The following is a 16,946-nucleotide window of genomic DNA, read 5'->3' as shown; positions in this document are numbered from 1 at the left end:
AAAGGTTTATTTGCAAGTTTTCATTATTTAGAACATGTAAGCATTTGGTGAGATAGAAGGGGATGTCTGATGGGTCTTGTACTGATTAAGGTCAAGATATATTTAGAAAGAGTGCCTTCAATTAATTAAAAGGAAGAAAGCCTTTGAATGATGAAAATGATCAAATTAAATATGAAAAACAAGATGCCCTTAAAGAACAAATGAGTATACAATTTTAGAAGTCTGTTTAAAAAAATGAGAAAAAAAGAAAGATCTACTTAACTTCATCAGAAATCCATGCAAAGTGGATAGATTAAATAAATGAATGTTACATGTTTCTTGTTGGCCATCAACATGGTATTTTGAACACGGTATTTTGTTAATGCAGTAGCACAGTAAACTTAATGTGGTTTATTTGTCTGAAAAGGAACAGCTTATCTTTTGTTTGGAACACAGAAGCAAGCTGAATCCTGACCGATGTTATTTCAATGTCTACTTGGTTTGTACTTGAGGTTTCTGGAGCAAAAACTTAGTTACTAAATACCTGGCAGAACTGTACTGCAGGGCTAATGAGGAAAATGGTGGAGTAAAACCTCCTGTCTGGTATCTCAGAAGACTAACTCAGAATTATCTTTGCTCTCAAAAAAATATAATTCACTTCAGGAAACATTTCTTAAAACTCACTACATTTCAGGTACTGTTCTGGGGTCTGAGAGTATAAGGATGCATAAAGTATATACTCCTAAATTTATTGTTAATTTCATTCTTGCAATTTTCTGTTATCCCTCTGGCCCACCCTTCTTTTAGTTAGTTTCACAGTCTGTACTTTTACCTTATGGAAGGAAGACCAGAACTAAAAAAGCAGAGCAGAGGAAGTTAGACTTTGAATTTTAGAAAATGAGGTCTCAGGAGAATGGAAGGACTTGGGATAAACATCAGAAGAACATACAGTAGAGCAAACTCCATTCAAGCTCCACCTTTCTCATTGGTTCCTCTTCCCATCGATGTCCTGTGAAGGCTATAATAACATTCAGAGCACAGATCGACTGACTGGTACCAACTTTATCCTGAGACTCTGCTCTGTCCCTACTGGCTGACTCATATGGAGATGTTAACGTCTCAAGACACAAATATACTTCTGAGTTGGAATCCGGGACATCTAGGGGAATGGTGGTGAGATGGGAAATGTGGACGAGATACTAACTGTCCCCTCAGTTACCTATTGCCTCTTGCTCTCTTTTGAGGATGGACATCCACACCAATTATCCTCCGTTTAACCTAGGATACATGACTGCCCAGCTCGAGAGCCAGAGCCTGTATTTTATAGATTCCCTATATCTGGATAAATCCATGTGTTTAGGATGTGAGCAGTCAAATCAGACTTTGATATAGAATTGTAACACTGGCTACACTCTCAACAAAACTTGCCCTTTCCACAGGCTCTAAAATGTTAACTTGGCAAGATCCAGATCCAACCCTGTGGCTAGAACAACAACTGAGGATAGCACAGCAACAAGAAAGAGGAAACCTGGGTCCTTGAAGCGTCTCCTCCAATTGCACTTCTCACTGTTGGACTATTGCTTTCTCATTTATTTAGGTTAATATATAAAAATCTAGTCTTTACCCTAAAACATAAAGAAAAGCCCACTTCACTTGTACCTGCTTGGTTTGTAATGAATGATACCAGCCTGAGGTCTCTCCTAGACGTAGTGACAATTTATTAGAAGGAAGACACAAGTGAACAGGAGAATCATCTCCCATGGCTGAAAAACATGAAGACAGGCAAGAGATCCAGAAGGGTAAAAGGGTAAAAGGCTAGAGTATGGCTGGGTCGAGTGAGATTCATCGTCTTTCTTTGTACAGTTCTGGGCAAAGGCTGACAAATCCCTGCTGCTTGGTCATTCTTTTCATTATTATTCTTTTCTTTCTTTTTATTTCATTAGCGCTCTTTCTTCAGGCAAAAGACAATATAATTAATTCAATATGACTGCAATCTAGGCATGCCCCATTACCGCACAAGATTATATGATTACACATGGATGTTCTCAGACAATTTTAGCCACAGAGTTGCACCCGCTCTTGTTTCACTCTCAGAAGGTAATCAAATCTCCATGTTCACGTGAAGGAGAAAAAATAAAATAAAAAGAAACCCTCAGCTGTGTAAAGTGCTGAAGGTTTTACTATCCAAAACTGGATCTCAAAACTGAATATTGTTGTTGGCAGAGCATGAGAACATACTCAGTCACAAGAAAACGGAGCATGTCTTTTGTGAAAAATGTGCCATGCTCTTTGTCTCCCTTTTCACCCTCTCCTGACCCCAGCATTGAACTTCATCTAGTGGTACAGTTGGCTGGTGGCTGAAACCTTGTGCCTGATGATGTTTAGAGGCTTAATCTGGCTAAAGCTGGAGACAGACTGGTAGCCTTTAACAAGTTTTAGCTTTCAACTAGGCAGTCAAATCTTAGCAGTCAACAGAAGGCATCGAATCCTCCATTCTCCATACAAGTTTAAAAAAAATAAACTGAAGTGAAACCTAGAGGGAATAAAAAGTGTTCAAAATCTCACTCCCAATCCCTACTTGCCTGAGAATTTTGACGGGGGATGCTAAACAATCTACTTCCTTTGCTGCTTTCTGTGCTTACTTAAGACAAAGCAAAGTAACAAACTTTTCTATTTTGAAATAGAAAAGTTTCACAGTAAGCTGTAAAGATAGTACCAAGTGGTCCCTCCTACCCCTCATCTATTTCCCCCACTGGTTACATCTACCGAATTAGAACTAGGAAACTGACATTGATACAGTGGGTGTGTAGTTCAATATCATTTTATCAGGTGTAGTTTCATGGAACCACCACTGGGATCAAGACAAGGACTGTTCCATCATTACAAAAGACTCCCTGGTACTACCCCTTTCCAGTTACATCTACTCATTTTCCCCAACTTTATGAAGCCCTGACAGCCATTAATTTGCTCTCCATCTCTTTAATTTTATCATTCAAAAAATGTCATACAAATGGAATCACAGGCTGTTTACATTTAATATAACTACTGATATATAAGGGCTTAAGCTTGCCTTTTATTTTTTTGTTTTGGTTTTTTAATTTTTTTTTTTTTTTGCTATTTTTAATTTCTCTTCTTTCTCCTGCCTTCCTATGGGTCACTTGAACGAATTTTAGAATTCCCTTTTGATTTATCTACAGCATTTTTGGATATATTTCTTTGTATAGATTTTTTAAATGATGCCCATAGCATTATATTATGCACATATAACTTGTCACAGCTGACTGACATCAATTTTACTTGTTTGAATAAAGTGTAGAAATATTACTTTCCTTTAACTCCTTTTCCCTCCTCCCATTTACAATTTGTCTTAAGTATTTCCTTGATGTATATTGAATACCACATCAATGTGATAATTTTTGCTTCAGTCATCAAATATAAAATCAGAAAACTCAACAGAAGAAAGTTTATTGAATTTATCCATATTTTAAATCTTTCTGTTGCTGCTTATTTCTTCTTCTCTCCAGACATTTGAATACTTTAATCTTTTTTTTTTTTCCTGTTTCAAGATCTTTCTTTAGCCATTCTTTTAGGATACAACTGAGGTGAAAATTCTCTTAGATTTTCCTTATCTGAGAAAGTCTTGATTTCCCATTCATTTCCAAAGAATATTCTCCCTAGATATAAAATTCTGGGTTGACAATTCTTCTGTTTCAGTACTTGAAAAATATTGTGCTACTTTCTTCCATCCTCACCGGTTTCTGATGAGAAATCCATTGTCATTGAAATGGTTTTTCCCTTACAAATTATGTATCATTTCTCTGTGGGTGCTTTTAATGCTCTTTCCTTGTCTTCAGCATTCAGAAGTTTGAATTAATCCATACTGTCTTATGGATTTCTTTAAATTCATCCTGTTTAGCTTTTGTTCAGCTTCTTGAATATCTAAGTTCATGTTTTTTGCCAAATTTGTGAAATTTTCAGCCATTCTTTCTTTTGTTTCAGTATCTTAACTTTGTTAAGTTAGCCTGTTGGATTTTTTCCCATGAGTTGGAACTTTTTATTCATTTTTTACTGTTTTGAGATATAATTGACATAAAACATTGTGTAACTTTAAGGTGCTATTGTTGTTGTTGTTTAGTCACTAAGTCATGTCTGACTCTTTGCAACCCCATGGACTGTAGCCTGCCAGGCTTCTCTGTTCATGGGATTTCCCAGACAAGAATACTAGAGTAGGTTGCCATTTCCTTCTCTAGGGGATCTTCCTGACCCAGGGATCGAGTCCACATCTCCTGTATTGGTGGTGGGTTCTTTATCACTGAGCCACACAATTTTAAGGTGTACAACCTGTTGATTTGATGCACTTATACATCACACTATGATTACCACCATAGTATGATCATTATTTCTTTGAATACTTTGTCATCTCTATATCTTCCTGCCCTCCTCGTGTCTGAAAACACAATGTTAGATCTCTCAGGTCCCTCAGGTCTTTTTATTTTCTCTCTGGATATTTCCCTTCTGTTGTTCAGACTGAGTATTTTAACTTTAACTCCATTGTTTCTTTCCTTTGTCCTCTGCATTCTGCTATTGAGCCCATTTGTTGTTTTTATTGTGATTATTGTACTTTGGCCACCTCATGCGAAGAGCTGACTCATTGGAAAAGACTCTGATGCTGGGAGGGATTGGGGAGCAAGAGGAGAAGGGGATGACGGAGGATGAGATGGCTGGATGGCATCACTGACTCGATGGACGTGAGTCTCAGTGAACTCCGGGAGTTAGTGATGGATAGGGAGGCCTGGAGTGCTGCGATTCATGGGGTCTCGAAGAGTCGGACACGACTGAGCAACTGATCTGATCTGATCTGACTGTATTTTGCAATTTAAAATTTTCTGTTTGGTTCTTTTATGTATCTTTTGTTTCTTTACTGACATTTTCTATTTCTTCATTTGTTTCAAGCACATTCATAACTGCTCACTGAAGCATTTTTAGGATATCTTCTTTAGCATTCTATTCAGATAATCCCAGCATCTATTTTACCTTGGTGTTGGTGGAGATTGAATACTTTTTCTCCTTTAAGTTGACATTTTCCTGGGTTTTGGTATGTATGAGTATTTTTCTTATTGAAATCTGGACATTTTGAGTATTTGTCATGAAATTCTGCATCTTCTTTAAATCTTCTGCTGTAATAAGCATCTTCTGATACTACTCTGGCAGAACAAGGTGGGAACACTCATCTTTACTGCCATGTGGAAGTGAAAGTCCAAGTTCCCCTTCGCCTCCTCTGTCATTGCCTTTGCAGGAAGAGGTAGGAGAGCCTTATTACCCCTGAATGGGGTCCTCAAGTGGGCTTCTATGGGGAGCACGCTTTTCACTAGATGGGTGTGAAAGTCCTGGCTCCCTACTCTGTCTTCTCTGACACCACTGGGCAGGAGGTGGGGGTAAGAACTTTGTTGTAACTTTGTTATCCAAGCAAATGGGGCTGTAAATAACCAAGCTAGGTTCCCCATTCAGCCTTGGCTAATGCTGGGGAGTCTGTGGGAGAATAGTTTTTCTCTAAAAGTTTTCTGTCTTGCTAGGGTGTCTTGCTAGGTGTCTCAAGCTCTTTGGCTTGAGACAGCAGGCTTTCGTTGGAGCTTTTGTTATTTCTCCTACAGACATTTCCAGGCTGCTGGGCCCTTCAGCTTGGTGTCTGGGACGTGTGAGACACAAAGATAGCCCAAAAAACTCACTGCCATGGCCCAAGGTGCCCAGCAAGATTGTCTTTATCACTCTACCTTTGAGTCTTTTTATATTTGTTTTAAATACGATGTCCAGGGTTTGTAACTGTACTTAGCAGGAGGACTAGAGAGAAGTGTATCTACCCACTCACTTGTTTTCACACGTAGTATTTCTATAGCTAATGCTAACAATGACGGCTGCCTTGTTTTGAATTGTATGTACATAACCAGCACTGTTTAATTCATTTGATTCTCACAGTAATTCTACGAGGAAAGCATAATAGTTATGCTTTTCATTTTATAATAGTTACACTTTTCATTTCACATGCAAAGAAACTGAAACTCAGAAATAATCGTGTAAACCTTTAGAACAGGGTCTAGTATATATACTAATAAAGGCTATGGAAAATAGTAATAATAATAAATTATTTTGGAGTTGTTCATGTGTCTGAGGACACAACTCTCAAGTGGAGACTTAGAACTCCAATACAGGACAATTTAAACTGGACAATTTAATATTTATTAAACTCTAGGTTGTAATAAACTCTAGGTTGTAATAAACTCTAGGTTGTAATTTCTTTGAATTTGAGTACAACAATTTAGATTAAGCCATTTCTGCTGCATCCCAATTTATATCTTTAGCCCTCTCCCTATTTCACTTCCACTATTTTCTTCTCTTTACCTTCTCTAGAGCTACCATTTCCAAATTTCTCTCCATTTATAGTTTAAAAATAAAATAACCAACTTGCCTATACTTACATAAAAGGTTGAAGAGGTGATATTATATTTATTCTATTTAATATTTACTTAAAACCACAGAATAACTCATAGGAAAGTATTATCACTCTACTCCAAAGCCAAAGTTCAGAGGAGTTCAGGGACTGGCTCAAGGTCACATGTTTAGAGAGTGGTTGAGATAGGACTCAACCTCAGTGCTATTTCCACCACCTGATGCTGCATCTGTACCCACAGGACACTTTCACATCCTCTGTGTAGCTCTATCTGCTCATAGTTTACCTCCCTATGAACCACCTAGCAGAACGTAAAGGACTTCGAGGAGAGGAGAAGGACACCTCCAGCAAATGAAGAGGTGCCTCGATATACTTATAGATCTCCTCTAAGGACTGTTGGCCCGTGAAAACATGTTGGATTTACTGCCATATGATAGCACACCTTTCTTCTTCTAGTAAAGAATGGAATGGGTGTGAGCATGGAGGAAAGATAGATAGTTTCAAAACAAGCTGTCCACACAGGGGACTCCTGCAATGCATTCTAGTCAATAGAAGATAAACAAAGCCAGAGACAGTGAAGATCCAGAATCGGGGGTTAGAAGGATATTTTAAAGGACATTTTTGCTAGCTATGTGTTCAGATGTGTCCAACTCTTTGCAACCCTGTGGACATTAGCCCATCCGGCTCCTCTGTCCATGGGATTCTCCAGACAAGAATACTGGAGTGGGTTGCCATGTCATCCTCCAGGGGATCTTCCTGACCCAGGGGATCCTGACCCTGGGTCTCCTGCATCTCCTGTATTGCCAGGCAGGTTCTTTACCACTAGTACCACCTGGGAAGCCCATATTTGCTAGGTATTAGTTACCAAAATCCAGTGTGTGGTATTTGTGTGGGTGTGAGAAAGAAAGATAGTTAAAGAAGGGAGGGGGGGTTACTAATGACAGTGACGCTGCCTAGGTTTCTAATCTGAAAACTGGATGGGTCATTTTTTTCACAATCGAGGTCAAGGAAAAACAGTTTCAAGGTGGATAGGGGGCATGGTGGAACACTAGAGAGAGGACAAGGAAAATAAAGATTGTATCAAAGTAACTGGGTTTGAAAATTAGGAGATGATTAATGGCTTAGAACAATCCCTGCCATAGGTGGAGACAGAAGCAAACAGAATAGTGGAGTGGGATGTGCACACTGAGAAATCACCTGGAAGCTGGGAGAGACTATTCCTGCAGTGACCCTGTGGCTTGCTGATGGGATCTGGAATCTGAAGATCCAATTTTGAAACCTGGTGCTTCTTACTTGCTGTGTAACCTTTGGAAATCCCTTTACCCATCTGAGTCTTGTTTCCTAAAGATGAGCAACAGTTCACTCTCTTCAATTCCCCACAATCTATTTTCTCACAGTTTGTCTCAGGATAAATCATGTCATGAATCTGAGGCTTTTCTTCTGCCGCTCTTAAATGAACCCACCCACCCAACGATGGCAGCTTCCAGTCCAGATGAACTGGGATTGATGTGACTCTTGATTAAACTGTGGTTGAATGCTGTGACAGTAGATGGAGTTTTCTGTAACTCTATTATGGTTATACATGGAGAGACTGCAAATAATATAACCTTATTCCTGATTGGCCCCTGCTAGACGTTAAACCTTGTCACTCAATAAGTCAATGCACATAATTAGTAGATGTGATGTATTTTCTACTTTGGCACCTTAAAAAATTTGAAAAGCCTTTGTGATTCCTTCCAAAGATGTTAAATTAATGTAATGTCTCTTACATCACATTTTCTTACACAGTAAACATTTATTGAGTACTGGCAATGTGCCAAACCCCAATGGATAATAAGAAATTACTTTATCTTGTGAAGAAATACAGGATCAGCTCCTATTAACTTCAGGCCAACACACTACACTCTGCAGAGATTATATTTTGTCTTTCTTCCATAGCCCTGTTTCAAGGATAATAAAACTTGCCACCTTGCCATCTGGATCACCACCTTAGACTTAATCATCCCTATTTCAACAGATGAGAAACCTAGCTTTAAGAAACATAGCAAAACAAATTCAAATGCCCACTCTAGAGCTAAGTATAGTAGCTGCTGAATAATGTGTGATCATCCTGTAAAAGGGGTCTTCACTATTTTAAGATTAGTTGGGAACCAGGAGCCCAAGTATGCTCTCACTGCAGATATGCAAATAAGTGAAAACCAGCAACCATGCAAAAAGAGTTTCCTGGACTGTCCTATATCTCTGTCCTATTTTTTCCATTTGTTCACTTATTCATGCATTTACTTATTCAGCAATGAGAACAAGCTAGTCACTTCTGTAATTCACACGTCTGTTACTCCACATGCATTATGACTACAAATGTACATCCTGACTGTATGTGCAAGCCTCTAACTTCTGGCTGCCAACACATAACTGCAAACAATAGTAGGCACACCTAACAAAATTGCAGTGGCAGTAGACACCAGGCCTGAGATACCCTGGAATCCCCTGAATGACTTGGGTAATATAACAAGATCCATGTTGCTAATTAGATCCTAGTCTATTATGTCTTCTGAATGTCAGACTTTAGGATCTCAAGTGCTGTAGAAGGCTCTTCTCCCTCTCCTTGGGTGCTGCACATCAGGGTAGGTGCCACCAAAGTGTCACCCCTTTGCAAGGGTCTGGCACCCCATATTGGAACCTGAAGTAAGAGGAAAAAAAACTTTGATAGTGATCTTGTCTTTATGTTTAAAGCTGGATTTGGGCAGACATTAACTAGATTCTGAATTTAAGATGGCTCCTTAAATTTGTGCCCAAATTCAGCGCCTCACTTGCCTCACCTTTGTCCGCACCTTGCCCTTCTGCAAGAGGATTAAAAAGGACTTGGGCCACATGAGCACAGGAAATGGCACAGTTCCAAATGTGTCCTTGAACTGAGCCTCACAGCCTAGTTTGCATAGGAAATAAAGTCCATCTTGGCTCATTCTTTGCTCAGTGTGCTCAACCTTCAGAGATATATATTCCTCTCCTTAGGGTTTCAAAACCCCTCTTAATCGTTATAGATAGAGATTGATATTGTTCAGAGGAAATAATGTCAAATTGCCTCACTGGTTTAGGTACTGAGAAAATAAATCCTGACAATTAATGTGTGGCACTGGCTTCTAGAGGCCGACTAGAGGCAGATCTACCCAAAGATGCCATCCTAGGAAGCACTAACTCTTTCTAAGACTTTGCGCCTGTAGCATTCCTTTAAGAAGCAACATCCAAACATGTTGCAATGTCCACCTGAAACCCCCAGTAATTTCTTCGCGTCCTCCCCGGAAGTGACCCAGTGTCTTCCGGGTCTGCTGCACAACCATCCGCTGAGCATAGGATGAAAAACCTTTTCCTCTTAATGCTACAAAGCAACAGAACCACAGAACCTTGACAGGGGGCCCCTTTTTTGTGAGTTTTCATCTATCAAGAAAACAGGGGAGTTGGCTCAGAGACTGCTTGCCTGCGTGCGCTAAGTCACTTCATTCATGGCGGACCCTATGGACAGTAGCTCCCCCAGACTCCTCTGTCCATGGGATTCTCCAGGCAAGAATACTGAAGTGAGTTGCCATGCCCTCTTCCAAAGGATCTTCCCAACCCAAGGGATTTTCCCCACCCAGGAATCGAACCTACATCTCCTGTGTCTCCAGCATTGCAGGTAAATTTGTGACCTTCTGAGCCACCTGGGAAGCCCAATTATTGGAGGGAAGAAATCTGAATTTTCTGATCAGTGATCAGTTATCACACCAGTGGGAAGATGGGTAGATAGAAGAATTCCAGAGATACTTCAAAATTCCCAACTGTATCAGAAAATTTGCTTTTAAAACAATTCTCTCCATTTTGCCCAATTCCTTGTTGGATCTGATGACAGGTAGCAAAAGAAAACTGATTGATTTGGACTTGACCTTCCCAACTATGAAGGGCTTTGAAGAAGCCCTTGGAACATTTCCACATCTCAGTTCTTACACTCAGGTCTCAATTCAAAAACGGAGTCCTTTATGAATGATTCCTCAATCAAACCTCATTTGAACTATTTCTCCCTTCCTTAGTGCTCACACAGGACTTTTGTTTGATATGCTGAAACATTTATTTCTGCTTTGGTTTATGGTTCTACTTTACCACTTCTTAACAGCTCAACTTAGGCAATTTGTTTACTCCCTTTACCTCAGTTTTCTTATTCTTAAGTGGGGAAAACAATTATTTTGTCAAGTTATTGTGAGGAATCTGGACTCAAATTATTCATCCCCAGTTTCCAAGTCTGCCTTGGAGATGTTAACTTCTTTACACACAGTTTATGAAACTGTGAAATGGAAATAAAGATTGCATCTCCCACAGAAGCTTCTATGAAAATTCAGAGATAAAGCACGTTTTAAAAAAGTAACTATTATCATTTTATTGTCTGTTGCTTTCTTGATTAGATTGTATACTCTTAAAGGAAAGAAGTCTCATTTCCTTCATCTTCCTATCACATATAGATAATCTTAGCTTGTGGTTGATAAGTGTTTGAAATATGCTGAATATTTTCTGTACTTCTACCTCAATAAGTTTATATTAACTGTAAGGCCTTTACCATGTTCAGCTTTGTACGGGAAGTTATTTATCTTCTCTTTGGTGATGTGCTTTATGCAAAAGAGGTACTCAGAAAATACCACTTAAATAAATGGGACAATATCAATGAATTCAAGGGTTCTTCACAACACAGCACCATAAAATCTTTCCTGATAACTGACTGAGATGCTTCATTTAAGATCAACAAGTTAAATTTCCCCTTTTGAAAAGTGATACTTTTCAAAAAAAATTTGCAATCACCAAATGAGCAAATCATGAACAGAAGCCTTTTTCTGTCTAACACGGACATATGTCCTCATGCTGTACTGACAAGCCATGTGCAAGCTGCATCTTTGAGCGCCATAGTCCTGCCCTCTCTGTCTAAGGAAACAAAGCAGGCAGTTAGAAACAGGTTTCTCTTTGTTTCAGATGATGTCATTCAGGTCCAGCACGAAGGATCTGCTGTCTGTTCTCATTTTTTCTGCTCTGAGGAACTCTCTTTGCTCCCCTTGACACTGGCACAACAGAGCAGGCTGAGGATTGGGAGGGAGATTGAAGGGGCTGATATACCACTAGCTCTAAAAACACATGACAGCAGAAAGCCGAGCTATTACTAATGCTGATCAGCTAAGAGGCAATGCAATCAAAACCTTCAATTACACCTGGGTGATTTAATCAACTCCCTGTCAAATTCGGGCTGGAACTCCTCTGGTACTGTACAAATACAGTAATTACCATGCCAGCTTGCAATAGGATATCATTTCAGTGGATTAGAAAACACATTCTGTTGTCAATTACCAACAGTCAATTTATAGGCCCTGAAATAAGCAATACTTTTTAATTGCTGCCTTTGTGTCATTATCACAAAATTACTTCTGTTATGAGGCATTAAATCATGTCAGTAATGTTGGGAGTCAGGCGGGGTGGGGGGGGAGATTGAAAAGTTTTCACTCTGTTCTTTCCTGATAAAATGGGAGTAGAAGCAGAAAACTTGTATCCTGCTGTGTTGGATTTTGAAAGAAGAAACAATCAAAAAGCCCCAGAGATTCTCAACTATGCAAACAATCATAAACAAATCCTGAAGCTACATGAATAGATCAGAGAGTAGGAAACCAGAAGTCAGATTGAGTTTGACCTGTGTGTTTTCTGTACCACCGGCCTCATTTGTCTCCCATTCGCCTATCTTCCAAGCTTCATTTTGTAGAGGTATTTCTTTTGAGGATATGTTCCAGTTGATACCAGATGAGGCCACTGTCAGGAGAGATCTGCAGACTTAAGAGATTTAAATATTTTCTATTGTATCCAACTCCTCCCAAGCCCATTTGCCCAGTCTAAAGAATAACAGCCATTTGGCTTTGCCAGCTCCATTAAGCTCTGTCCTCTGATTCTTCTTGTCTTCTACAAAAGGAACATCTGGCACACGCTTGCTCACTTTCTCCGCCTACCCCATTCTGGCCTCCAGCCTCCACAAAGCTTGCCTGAGTTAGTTCTAAAAGGAGGCACTTTTGGCCATCTGTGTGTCTTCTTTGTAGAAATGTCTGTTTAGATCTTCTGCCCGTATGTTGATGGTCAAAAGGCATACAAAAAGATGGTCAACATCACTAAACTATAATGAGGTATTGCCTCCCACTGGTTAGAAGGGCCATCATCAAAAAAATCTACAAATAATAAATGCTGGAGAGGATATTGCTGTTTTCATTATTATTGTTAATAGCAATTTTATTGCACTTATCATATTCCAGGCTCCTCTGTCCATGGGATTCTCCAGGCAAGAATGCTAGAATGGGTTGCAATGCCGTCCTCCAGGGGATCTTCCCGACCCAGGGATGGAACCCATGTCTCTTCTGCATTGGCAGGTGGGTTCTTTGCCATGAGCGCCACCTGGGAAGCCCATGGTATACTAGGTTATGCTATATTTACTACACTATATTATGCTATACTACAACTATCCTATATTATATTATACTCTTAGAGAAGGAAATGGCAGCTCACTCCAGTATCCTTGCCTAGGAAATCCCAGGGACAGAGGAGCCTGGTGGGCTACAGTCCATGGGGTTGCAAAGAGTAGACTAGACTGAGCCACTGACACTTTCACTTTCATACTATATTCTACTATACCATCTCCTGTCATGTTCTCTCTGTTAAGATTCAGATCTATACTCCTAACTTCCTACCATACATCACCACTTGGACAAAGTTATAGCCATCTCAAAATCCACAGGTCCCAAGTTGAAGACATTATTATCTTGATCCCACCCTCCAAACTGCCTATTTTTCCATCCTTCCTATTTCCTAGAATGAACAGCTCTCTCTACCTGGTTGTCCTAGTCAAAAACCTGGGCATAATCCTTGGCCAACCTCTCTCACTTGAATCATTGCTATTATTTCCAAGAGGTATTTCTGATCTGTTCATGTCACTTTCAATCACACACAGATACTTCCCTAGCCACTCTCTACTCCTGGTCTATCAGTGATCCTATTACTTTTCTGTCTTCAGGGGCTCAAAATTATGATCAACATAAACTCATAATTTAAAGCCCTTGCAGACCAACTTACTTACTAAAAAAAAAAAAAAAGATTTTACCCTGTCTTCAGGTTTCTGCATCACCTTCTTAGTTTGGTACCGCATATGTCTACCATGTGTTCTTGGGCTTCCCTGGTGGCTCAGCTGGTAAAGAATCTTCCTGCAATGCAGGAGACCTGGGTTTGATCCCTGGGTTGGGAAGATCCCCTGGAGAAGGGAAAGGCTACCCACTCCAGTATTCTGGCCTGGAGAATTCCATGGATTGTATAGTCCATGGGGTTGCAAAGAGTCAGACACGACTGAGCAACTTTCACTTTTCATGTCTCTCAGGGGACTTCCTAGGTGCCGCTAGTGGTAAAGAATCCACCTGCAATGCAAGAGACACAGGAGAGGCAGGTTTGATCCCTGGGTCAGAAAGATCCTGGAGGAGGGCATGGCAACCCACTCCAGTATTCTTGCCTGGAGAATCCCATGGACAAGGAGACTCACAGGCTCCGTAGGGCCACACAGAGTCAAACACAACTGAAGCAACTTAGCACACACGCATGTCCCTCTGGGACATATCATTCTCTTCATGGTCTGCTTTCCTTTCTTACAGGCAGGAAGCACTCGGGGAAGCAGAAAGCTACCATCCACAGGATATTATCTCAGCTTATTTTCCAACTTATTCAGGCACTATCCAACTGAAAAGTAGGAAATGGAAAGATTAGAGTCAAAGAATGGATTGTAGGATTTTAAACCTGGAAAAAACCTGGCCACCTCATGCAAAGAGTTGACTCATTGGAAAAGACCCTGATGCAGGGAGAGATTGGGGGCAGGAGGAGAAGAGGAGGAGAGGATGAGATGTCTGGATGGCATCACCAACTCGATGGACATGGGTGTGGGTAAATTCCAGGAGTTGGTGATGGACAGGGAGGCCTGGCATGCTGCGATTCATGGGGTCGCAAAGAATCGGACACAACTGAGCAACTGAACTGAACTGAACTGAAACCTGGAAAAGATCATATAGTTCATCTTATCAAATCCCCCCCACCCCGCCTTTTTTTTTTTTTTTTCAAAGAAGAAACAGTATCACTAAAGTCAGTACAGGGTGAAGTGTGTTAGTCACCCAGTTGTGTCCAACTCTTTAAGACCTCATGGACTGTATAGCTTGGCAGGCTCCTCTGTCCATAGGATTCTCCAGGCAAGAATACTGGAGTGGGTTACCATTTCCTTCTCCAAGTATAGGGTGAAAGTGATAGATAAAGTCACAAAAGATGTCAAATTTCACAAAAACTGTATGAGTATATACATAACAAAGAAATTATAGTAAGTCTTACCATCCTGCAGTTCACCGTCCGGGGTTGCTTTTGGGACACAACTTCTTTCGTTAAAGGCATAGATCTCTGTTTGGAATATTATTTCTGGGTTCTATCCATGAAGAGTGTCATTTCTTAAATGGTATTCCTTGAGATACAGTTTGGAAAGAGACAAAAGTCTCTCCTGTGGTTAGATGTTGTTGTAAAAGTGGCCTATAGCATCCCCTTCTGAGAAATACATCATGAATATTGACATGTTGAAGACTGTTAGAAATTGTGCTGTAGATAAGAAGTGTAACTTTTCAAAAGTCAGATTTCTCAGACTCACTGACCATGGATCCCACTTTGGTTTTGGAGTCTCATACTAATCAAAATCTCACAAAACTAAAATTAAGTAGATTGTGATGATTTAGTTAACTAGTCATATTTCAAGCTCTCAATAACTATATATGGGTAGTGGTCATTGTATTGTGCAGCACAGATTTAGTAATTATGCCAAATAAATGAATTAGTTAGGTGATAAAATAGCACTCTTTTGCTTTGGCAACCCACTCCAGTATTCTTGCCTGGAGAATCCCAGGGATGGGGGAGCCTGGTGGGCTGCCGTCTCTGGGGTTGCACAGAGTTGGACACAACTGAAGTGACTTAGCAGCAGCAGAAGCTTACTACTATTTGCATATAGCAATTTTGCTTACTTATAGTTCTTTCAGTGCCATATCCCACAGAATGAATCATCATGGAGGATGGTTCAGACAGTGGGCCATGTTGGAAATATTTGGGATAGAGCCTGTGGGTGAATTTTCAATTCTACCAGATAGGTCCTCAGCAAACATATGGGTCTGGACATCCCAGCATGGCTTATTTATGTTAGAAAAATAGCATCTCACTTGCCCACACCAATTTCTGCAGTCTGCCCTTGTTACTGGTTGTGTAAATAGCTGACTCCATCAGTCATGTTAACATCATGCCAGGGAGCTGGCAAAAGCAAAACATGCTACTCCTTGCCCCAGGATGATGGAGTTAGATTTGTCACTGTGGCCCCTGGCCAATTCTGTAAACGATGCCCTTGAAAGAATGCTTCCCTATAGGGAAGGAATGAGAGAGAACGAAAATAAATAGCACTAGGTGGACTCATAAAACTTGTCAAAATCTTTCGAGCATGGTATATGTGATGATTCATGGGGTTTGCAAAGCATTAAAAGAGTCCAACAAGAAACACCATGCAGAGCAGCCGTTCCATAGCTTCAGAAACCTGTGTGGCAACGTAATGCTAATGTGGACAGCATAGTCGGGGGACAGTATGCTCCTCAGCCCCCACCGCCACAGCTCACACTGTTTTAAGACCCAGCAGTGCTCATCAGTGAAAGTTATTGGTTCCACCTTATTCTTTCTCCAGAAACAAAGACCCTATAAACTCCCTCTGGAAATCTGTTGAGAAATAATTTGCTCAAATTTCTCTCCCTGTGGATGGAGCCCATTTTCTCTCATACAGTCGTCAGTGGAGGGGAGCAGGGAGCGGGGTGGGGGAAGAGAAGCCCTGATTCAGCTGCCCACTTATTCTAACCCTTCACAATTTCAGAGACAGTTGTGATAAAGCAATTTTCCATGTGCCGTCTCCTTTCTGTGATTTGAATGCTAACCCCTTTATCCATAACATAGCTAAAATCCACTGTCTTTCCATTCTCTGCATGTTCTCACTCAACATGGTACCTTCACCTTTCTGATCTGTGACCAGTCACTGCACATAATTAATAATAACCAATGTGGGAAATAAAAGCAAAAATAAACAAATGGGACCTAATTAAAATTAAAAGCTTCTGCACAACAAAGGAAACTATAAGCAAGGAAAAGACAGCCTTCAGAATGGGAGAAAATAACAGCAAATGAAGCAACTGACAAAGAATTAATCTAAAAAATACACAAGCAACTCCTGCAGCTCAATTCCAGAAAAATAAATGACCCAATCAAAAAATGGGCCAAAGAACTAAACAGACATTTCTCCAAAGAAGACATACAGATGGCTAACAAACACATGAAAAGATGCTCAACATCACTCATAATCAGAGAAATGCAAATCAAAGCCACAATGAGGTACCATTTCACACCAGTCAGAATGGCTGCTATCCAAAAGTCTACAAGC

Source organism: Bison bison, unplaced genomic scaffold (assembly GCF_000754665.1).
Source record: "Bison bison bison isolate TAMUID 2011002044 unplaced genomic scaffold, Bison_UMD1.0 scf7180017864478, whole genome shotgun sequence".
NCBI classification, from domain to species: Eukaryota; Metazoa; Chordata; class Mammalia; order Artiodactyla; family Bovidae; genus Bison; species Bison bison.
Note: the sequence above shows the minus strand (reverse complement) of the source record.